This window comes from Octopus bimaculoides, chromosome 2, assembly GCF_001194135.2.
Source record: "Octopus bimaculoides isolate UCB-OBI-ISO-001 chromosome 2, ASM119413v2, whole genome shotgun sequence".
Classification (NCBI taxonomy): Eukaryota; Metazoa; Mollusca; class Cephalopoda; order Octopoda; family Octopodidae; genus Octopus; species Octopus bimaculoides.
Genome location: NC_068982.1, coordinates 114746119 through 114756953, shown reverse-complemented (window position 1 = coordinate 114756953; position 10835 = coordinate 114746119).

The following is a 10835-nucleotide window of genomic DNA, read 5'->3' as shown; positions in this document are numbered from 1 at the left end:
ATATTTATTATATAATTTTGTAACTCAGTCTCTTAAAAAGCAATGTTACAATATTTTATGAGGATGAATAACTGTGTGAATTAACTTATAATTACTTTAAGAACTAATGAATTACAGAAGTCTGGTTTAATTTTCTTAACAAAATTACTGAATCATTTCATTTGTCATTTCAGCTTTTGTGAAAAGCGCTCGTACACAACAATTTCCAGGTCTTAAAATTAAGTACACACGTGGTGCTGATCCGACTATCCATTTGTTAAATGAGAACAGAGAAATAGTCGAAACCCTAGGAATTGAGAAGTGGAACACTGATTCTGTGGAGGCCTTCTTTCATGAACGTTTAATGAAGTAAAAATGCAAAAAAACACAAAGCATCTATTCACCAGCTCTGCTATTCAAAGTAGCTAATATTGCTGACTAGTTTGGTAATCTCAAAGTTTACCATCTACCACATATACTTAATGTTACAGTTGGCTGGTCTGGTCGTAAAATATTAGCATTTTAGTAAATGATTTCTCTCTATGAAAATCTTACTAAAAACTTAATTTAAGGTTGTAAGGTTGGATACAAAATGAGAAAGCAATTACTTGAATTTCAGAGCTGCCTATTTTTATATCTTTTCTCTCTTAAATCCATCATTGTGGGTACTAAATAAGAATATAATATTCCATTTATTTTTATCATGAATTTTCTTTTTTTAATAGTATTTCATGATATGTAATTTTCTTATATTTATTTCTGGTCACATGGATTATTAATAAAATTTGTTACACATTTCTGTGTTTCTTAATGTCATTTTTTAAATTTAATTTATATTTCTACATTTTAAAGATTCATAATCAGACTATTCATAACAATTTTTTCAGTATTTGTTTACCTGTTGGTTGGCATATTTTCTGATCATCTTCAGGTGCCACACTTTATATTTTGTGTTGAGGAATCATCACATTGCAGTCATAGTAGGTTTTAAATTTATGCTTGAGTATTTTCATTGGGGTTTTTGGTTAATATTATATTTAATGCTTTGACATTTACTTTCAATAAGAGACTTTGAATTATGTGAAAGAGTGTGGATGAAATATGAATTGAAAGAAGTGTGCATGTCAAAAATATTGTGGTACCACCTGAAAAAATGAAGTTAATAGTCTGATTAATATTTACTTTGAACCAACAATGGAGTTTCTATGTCAAGTTTCTATGTCAAGTTTCTATGTGAGAGCCTCTTAATTGAAAGCAAAATCCTGTCAACATTCAAATTTAAAGGACCTGTTATGTGAAGTCTATAGAAACTCATTAACACCCTCACCTAGTTTAATCCTTAAGATTCAAAACAGTAATTTAATACAAGTTGCATAACTATGAATTTGTAAAATTAAAGATTTATTATTTCTCAGTACAAATATATCTCTACAGGTCATTATACATCATTATCATCATTATCATTTAAAATCTATTTTCCATGCTGGCATGGGTTGGACGGTTTGACAGGAGCTGGCCAGCTGGTGAGTAGCACCAGGCTCCAATTGTCTGTTTTGGCATCAAATCATACACCTTCCTATTGTCTCTCCAAGGAAGGACACATTGGATAATGCATTTCTAGATACACTGTCTTAAAAAAACATACCTGATGGTCCTGGATGGAAACCTTTGATCATAGGTCTGATCAATCAAGCTGACCTGCTGCTCAACAATATTCTTTTATTCTTTTACTTGTTTTAGTCATTTGATTGCAGCCATGCAGTCAAGCAAATCGACCCCAGGACTTACTCTTTGTAAGCCTAATATTTATTCTACCAGGCTCTTTTGTCAAACTGCTAAATTACAGGAACGTAAACACACCAGCATCAGTAGTGAAGTGATGTTGTGGGGATAAACACAAACACACAAACATATGCACACACATACATATATATATACATATACAACGGGCTTCTTTCAGTTTCCATCTACCAATTCCACTCACAAGGCGTTGGTCAGCCTGAAGTTATAGTAGAAGACACTTGCCCAAGGTGCCACACAGTGGGACTGAACTTGGGAACATGTGATTGGTAAGCAAGCTACTTACCACACAGCCATTCCTGCAGCATAATATACTTTAATTTATAGTATCTGGATAATGTATTTCCAACTTTGGGTGCTTTTGTATTATTTTTTCTCCTTTTTTAACATTAGTATGTCACTACAAGTTAACTAAAGAAACAAGACCAAGGAAACCACCTCATCCTCAGACTCTTTGTTAAGGCCAGCTTGCTCATGTAACTGTAAGGGAGTGAATTTGGGGACAGGTTTTCAGATCTCTTGAAGCTGGTATGTTATGCATAGCAGTGATATTTTTTCAAGTAGTAGTTCTTTACTGCTGGACGTCCTTCATGCAATGATAAAGTAGAAGTAGAACCCTTTGTTTTTGTTGTCAGATTTGAATACAGTACCAAACAGCTGTGTACCTCATTGAAGAACATCACATGAAAGTCTCTTTGTATCCTTCTGATTCTTTAAAAGAAAAAAAAAAGAAAGAAAACTATGCAAATTTCTTACCACGTAACTATGCTTGTACCTATCATGGTGTGTGATTAAATCATAATTCACAAATTACATACTGGGTATGCGTCTTGAGCATGTATGTGTCTTTTAGTTGTAGCCTTTGGTCAAGCAGAGCCTTGTGAGAAAAATTAGATAAATGGAAACTGTGAAAATCTGTCAGAGGAACCATTCCAAATGTTGGGTTGAAGATAAAAACCTAACTGAAACCTTGTTAAACATCATCAGTTACCTCACAGGTACCTTTTAGTGAATCCACTCTGTTGCCAGCATTGAAGCTAAAAAAAAGAGTAATGTAAAGTTTTTGATTCCATATCACAGACTTTGTTGAATTAGGATTAAAAGTCTGTGTCACTTAAAAATATGAAATATGTTAAGATTCATGTACCAAGAGGAGAAGATGAGTTTGTGCAGGGTTCATGTACAATGTGATGAAAAGTGTTGAAAGGCTGTGAATAATATTGAGGGGTTCTTCATCTGCAAACTTCCAACATGCTTCTCAGTTGAGTGGTAGATTTAATCCAGCACCTGATTTAACACCATCACCTGATCCTCGGGTTCTTGTCTGAGGATTACTTCCTTCTTACCTCCCACCAACCTTGCTGGAGACCTCATAACTCATGTTTTTGTGGCACATAGATTTATTTTATTCATTGCTCCATCATAACTCAATTTATTCTGGAAAAAAAAGAGATATGTATGAATCTACATCAGAATACTTAGCTGTACTCCTTTCAACGTTTAGTAATATTAAGTTTACATATAATATATATTAAGTTTATATATATATATAAATATACACACACACACACACACACACACTACAGGTGTCCTCACAGTGCATGTCTGCCAAATCCAATGACAAGACCTTGTTGGTCCAGGATTACAGCAGAAGACACTTGCCCAAGGTGCTTCACAGTGGGACTGAATTCAAAATCACATAATTCTAAAATGAATTTCTTAACCACATAGCCAGGCCTGTAGCTGTCAACAAGTAATCGACAAGTAATCCCATACCTAATGAGATTTGAACTCAGAACAATTAAACAGTTTTGTTTTCATTCACCAGCCACCCCACATCACAATGCTATTTCTTCCTGTGTCTAGTTTTTGTTCATATCCTTTATGACGTGGAAAAAAATGGCAGTGGTTCAGTAATTATATATTATTGCATCACACTTTGTGAACAATACCAAAATATTGTGGAGATGGCTGGTGTATCCCAACAAGACAGAATGCTTCATTGTTCTGGGTTCACACACTAATAACATGGTTAATTGGAACAATCCTATACTTGCCCATTTAAAGATTGACCTTATGTCTTAGGAAATATATATATTGCTTATAATACTGTGTGAATGTGAGAATCATCATTGTTGACTGTGGTAGCAGATGATCACAACACTCTTCAACCTCATGCAGCTTTCATAATCTATTATGGTCCTTTTGGTAGGTAATTTAGTCCTTGTCATTGTCTGTGGAATTTGAATTCAAAATGCAAACAGCCAGATGAGATACTGCAAATTATCTTTTCTGATATTCTACCAATCTACTGTCCTAAACTGTAATTTATTTACTGAAATCCTGATTGGGATTAATGCCAAAGTTGAACCCACAGAGCAGAGAGCTGAAACAAATACTGCAAGGCATTCCATTCAGTGCACTAAAAAATCTGTTAATTCATTGCTTACCTGTTAATTTACTACATGTGAGAAATGAATCCACACATACATTTTTTCCTTGTTTTTCATGGTTTACTGCACTCAAATATCTGAGTATTGTGTGATACATTAAAATAAACTTTCACTGCACTTATCTGAATTCATAAAATGTGTTTAAATATTCATATTGATAGTTATAGCGTTTGCTCTCATTATTTCCCTTGTCTCATAGAACTTAGCTTTCATTTTGGCCAGTTACTTCCCTTGTATTTATTCTTTATAGTCAGCATGCCACACTAACATAGTGATTCTAGGAATACTGAGGAACAATGACTGAAAAAAATTAATATATATTTTCTTGTAACTTTTTTTTTTGTCAAAATAACATAGCGCTTTTTTTTTTCAATATCATTGTTTTTTTTTCTCTAAATTTTATACAAGATTTCTTAATACTGAATAAGTACTGATATGATTAAACTTCTGAAAATAGTTATGAAATACAAAGATAATTTGGAAGGAGTATTGTATTAATTTGATTTCATGTTTTCATGCTTATCTTTTGATTATTTTCTTTTGTACACCTGTTTATATGCATTTTTCCTCTGTTGAATTTGCAACAGAAACTTTTTATTGCTCAATAATAATTTTGTAGTGCTTATAAAACTTGAAACATCATGTTTGAAACAAAGGTTCTGATTCCCAGCTCACCCAAGAAAATTGTATAGATAAGGGGTTCATTTCACATCCACATTGTACCAGATTTGATGACATGACATAGCACAGTGGGGAAGTGTCTTCTCTAATAATCTTAGGTTGACCAAAATTTTGAGAGTGAAATCTAATAGGTGGAAACTGTGAAAACCCATTATATGTTTGTATATATATATATATATAAGTAAATTGCTCTCTGTTGGTTTTGACACTAAGTATTCAATTGTTGGATCAACTGAATCTCCTGTTTGCTGAATTAGCATGTAAGGACTGAACCTTTCACAGATGTGTATCCTTAACATAATTCTCAGACAGAATCAGCATGACAAAATGCATGAGAAGGCTAGATCTTTGAATGATAACTACTGTCTATCTGATGGGCTTCTGTATAGTCACAAGGGGCTTGTGTCAACCTTTGCATTTGATTTGAACTAGAGATCTTGTGATTGCAAAGCAAACTTCTTAAGCATACGGCTGTGCTGCATAAAGCGGATGCAGCATGAAGAAGTTTACTTCACAATTACTCATGTGTGTGTAAGTGTGTGTATATATAAGTGTGTGTGTGTGTACGTGCATATATCATCATCATCATCATCATCGTCCTTTAACGTCCCCTTTCCATGCTGGCATGGGTTGGACGGTTTGATTGGGGGCTGGCGAGCCAGAAGGCTGCACCAGGCTCCAATCTGATCTGGCAAAATTTTTACAGCTGGATGCCCTTCCTAATGCCAACCACTCCGAGAGTGTAGTGGGTGCTTTTACGTGTCACCGGCATGAGGGCCAGTCAGGTGGTACTGGCATCGACCATGCTCAAATGGTTCATTCAAAGCTGATGATTTACTCTGTCACTGCTCAAAACGTGTTCATCAAATGCCTAACAAAATGCACATAGCATATTGAATACACAACTCAAGAAGTTCATTGGGTACTCTTTCATGCAGAAATACACACACATCAACTAACTATATATATACTAGAATAAAAGTCAATCTCATTTAAAAGTCAACCCCGCCCTATTTGGTGGGTGGCATAAAGATGTATTTCATGTAAAGAATTTATGTGTGTGTGTGTGTGTAACCTATGTATTAGATGTATGAACAGGGCAAATTCAACTATCTTTCTTTATATTTTGAATGTTACAACAACTATCCTTGATGGACCAGTTATTTTCCCTACCTTCATTTCCTTAATCACACTATTTATCATGCTGCTGTCAGCTTGGGCAGTCTTGGAGTGGACTCACTCTTTCTCATGCATTTTCTACATTCAATATTCCTCATCATGGGTTAAAAAAAATCATTATTTTTTTTAATATATAGAGAAATAATTAAATTTGCCCTATTTATGTATTTACTATATAGGCTACATATATTTTCCTCCTCCTCCTCCTCCTCCTCCTCCTCATCATCATCATCATCATCATCTAACTTTTGTTCTTCATGCTGGCATGGGTTGGACAGTTTCACAGGAGTTGGCCAGCTGAAGAGCTGCCTGGGCTCCATGTCTGTTTTGGCATGGTTTTTACAGCTGGATGCCCTTCTTTTACACAATGTCTGGGTGCTCTTACACAGTACTTGCATGTGTGCATTTACATGGCACTGCCATGGGTGCTTTTTATGTGGCACCAGCAATCACAATCCCACAAGGTTAGGATCACTCAGCTGAAGACAGATGCAGGGGACATGTCTGTATGCAAAGGCTATTACAAGTTCACTTAGCTTGGCATGTTTTCTCATATTCATAAATTCTCTATGTATGAAGGGGGAGGTGCTAAGTTCTGAGTTTACTCAGTCTTTGATCAACGTTTGACTTTAAATAGAACTATTTCACTAATTCTAACAACTATGGGCAGTACATGAATATCACAACAAAATCTTTTCCTTGACGGATGGTATTTGAACTGATATTTATTTAGAGATACCTTTCAAACATGTACCTTTATTTATTGGAGTACCATGTGGGGAATTTTACATTATTTCTCCTCTCTACATATCTATAGACTTATATAAATGAACATTCACAAATACATGGGTGTACAATTATCTTGGTGTTCATGAAAATATATAAAATTGTTCTGAAGAAAGAGTGACTAAACTTTATTAAGCAGGTTCCAAAATAAAACATAAATACTTGAAGGATTCCACTTGGAATAAGACAATATTCCAAAGTATATTTACAGTGCTAGTGTAGCAATATACATATATTGTGAATCTCTGAGTGATTTGACTGAATCAATGAGGAAATTGTTTTTGTTGTAACCTTCGAATTGGACTCGTCTTCACAGATAAGGGCACTTTGGACCATATAGTGTTTGATATACAAAAAAGATTTCATGATCATGATGGGAATGTCTTCAATCATACATCCACTCAGTCACGGTTGTCATGGGGTTAATCAACAACAATGACAAAGACACTACCAGCAGCAATGACAAAAGTAACGACAACAACAATCTTGAGTGTTAGACTTCACCTTGAGTGTTAGACTTAATTGCCCAGATTAATACTATCACCTTGTACCTTGGGCTTCTTTTAATGGAGTCCTCTCTGTTGCTAGCATTCAGATCAGGTCCCCAGTTTGAGAACAATTTCCTCCTCCTTTCTTACCACTCTCAGAGGCCCTGTAAAGGATCAAAGGTACTTCTCTTCAGAGTAAAAGCACTAAAACTAAAAAGGAACAGTCACAACATGTGTTCTCTTGCTGATGTGGAACCAGAACTTCTTTAATGCGCCAGAAATAGTTTCATAACAGATTCTGTAATGTTTATTAATTGAAATCTACAGGATATGATATCTATTTGTCTCAAAATGGACGAAGCAGTAGCAATAGTAGCAGTAGTAGTAGCAGCAGCAGCAACATTGTCAGTAGCTATAAGAGCAGAGACATTAAAAGATAAATTAATAAATAAACAACAAATGAAAATAAAAGAACAAAACAAAATACAGAAATTCAAATACACGTCGTCTGTAACAAATTCAACGAAAGGCCACAAAACAATAACCAATGGAAAGACCAGAAAAGATAATCTACGGACGAATAAAAAAAAAAAAAGCAATGGGCAAAATAAACCAATGAGCAGACACAAACAGAGGAAAACCACTCTCACTTAACGAATAGAAATAAACCACCTCACCGACTTGTAACAGTTCTCACCTGAAGATCGTTGTGACATGAAACACGAACCGCGAAATAATATTGTTTAAATTAACCATATATTGTAATATATATTTGAGTAGTCTTCCCTAATTAAGTTGATAATTCAATGTGTGTGTGTGTGTGTGTATGTGCGCGTGCGCAACTACTCACTGTATCATTTTCCCACAGAAATGGAGAAGAGTTGGGCAAAGAGTGAGTAACCGTTTTTTAGGAAAACTGATATACTTATGAATCTATCTAAGGACGGACCATGGGACGGAAGTAAATAAGAAAATAATAAGGCAAGGAGATGGATTTTTAGCAGACAACTATAGGCGCAAGTTTAATAATTTGGGTAGAAACGTAAATTTCAAAACGGTTGTCCGCCCATACATATTCTCTTACCAACTGATTTTGACAGAAATATTTAAATATGTTCGGCAACTGACTTCTACATGTATGTAAACACTATTGGTCTTGTGTCGTTTCCGAATTTGGCATAGAATCTTAATTAGTTATGTGCAGAATGTATAGATGATTTGACAAGGATTGATAAAGATTAATTATAAAATTCACCTTACATAATATGTAGAATCTTTTATATATTTACAAACATATAATATTTTGTGTTGCTGTGGTGATTGTTTACAATCTACCATAGTCTGGAAGAAGACGCGTGTTTTTAGGTTTCCATAGATTTTCCCCAAGCCTGTTTTATCTACCATAGGTTTTCTGAATTAGACGTATCACCTTATTAGCATTTTGTCTAGTTATAAAAACAGTTGTGCTCCTTTTCACATGCACGCATTAACATAGGTTTTAACACGAGGCATTCTTCATAACAAGACACGATATGTTTATATACACTTAATAGATTACATCATATGTTTATACACACATAACAGATTACATCAAACGTTGATTGAGGAAAGGTATAATTTATTTGTATTTAGAGAGAAAGCGTGTTAGTTCCAAGTTTAAATTAAACAGATGAAATTCTGTTTATGTTGAAATATATGACGTTTATATAAAAATATATAATGTAAGAGTTTCGTAGTAGTTAGAAGCTGAAAACTGATTACAGAATATACTCATCTGGTAGATGAGAAAATCTCATTGTTATCTAGGAAAGGAGAAGCAGTGTATAGTATCTCCTTAGTTCTTTAGGTTGTTTTATTTACGCCGGAATACCACTTTCATATATGTAGGAAGCGTAGTCAGGGAAATTGATATTGTGTACTCCGTTCGAGCAATGGGTAGACAAAAAGTGCAGTGAGATCTGTAGCAGATTGATCAGGGAGCCAGGAACTAGAACTTCAGTTGCGCCACATGTACGGAGCAGTTGGCAGTAGAATCCCATATGAAATTAAGCTGTGTAACCTAATTGACATAACCTGTACGTAGGATGGTTGTAGTGAAAGTGTATTAGGTTGAACAGAAAAGTGTAGAAGTTCAGAGCCGTTAAAAGAAGGATTAAAAATTCAGAGAGCTGTTATACTCGTTGAAAACAACACGTTTTTCATCTAGCAGAGCCAAGCAGATAGCACCGACTCAGTAACTTAACCTACTGGAAACAGTTATCAAAACTTCCTCAAATCAGACTCTAACATCTTATATATATATAAGAATGCAGGTGAATTAAGAATAGCTGGTTAGGTTAGGTATGGGCGCATGTGCCGTTGCAGTGAATCGCTGCATTCATCATTTTCGGTATTTGCTCGGATCGTCTTGAGCATCCCTCCAAGCACTGTCCCAGTCAGTCACCATCTCTGCGAGATCTTCCTCATCCGCCTTGACCATGTAGTCGACCAATAATACGAGTCGTTAACCCAGCCGGCTTTTCAGAGAAGAGAACACGACACGCAGGAACCAACTCGAGAAATCGAGTAACCAAACAGTCTGGGTTGGCGCGCATCCCGGTTTCTGAACTTTAAATAATTATGGAGTGACGACGGCAATGGTATAAGCATATGATATGGACGGTTGATGAATGCTAATTGGAAATGGGTATGTACTGTTAGGGATGAGGAAGTCGTTCTGAGGTCATACCATAGGAAGACGGGTTTCTCAAATGGGCTGATGAATGATTGGGATGAGTGTTGCAAACCTCTTCATCTAATTTCAGTATAGAAAACAAAACAAATATTAAAACGTTGACGACGACGACGATGATGATAATGAAGTCGAATAAATATTCAACAAGGCATCGGAAAAAATGATTATTTGTTTAGCTGAGTAAATGTGTAATCAAAATTTCGGGGTTGTCTCCCATGCTCTTTTCCACCACTATTAGTAATTAAGATAATGATTGTTTCCACCACTTGATGAAGTAAACAAGTATTAATTTTTTTTATAATTAATTAAAATTAACTAACTTCATTAAGTTCCAACCTCCATTTTATTCTAATTTTTTTAATAGTTGAGTCAACGTTAGCATATTTAATGACTTAGTTCCGCAGTCTCAGAAAGAGGGTTCTATGTACAATAAGTCGTTATTTCACCTCGAGAGGCGCTACCCGTTCGGGATAAGCTCTATAGACACGGCTCGCGAAATGCGGGGCCGACCTGCCCGAGATGCGGTCAGAGCGATGAAACCGTTCTGCACGCACTCGTGCAGTGTCCAACCATTTCGGAGCTGTGGGCTTATGTCGAACGACTGCTGTCGCGTGTGGGACGAGTCGGTTTATCAACCGAGTCTATCGTCAATATCGTCACGCCTCCTTCCTTTAAACGGGAAGGAAGAGCTGTATTTATCGTACTTGTGGCTATGGCCAAAGAATGCATCTGGTG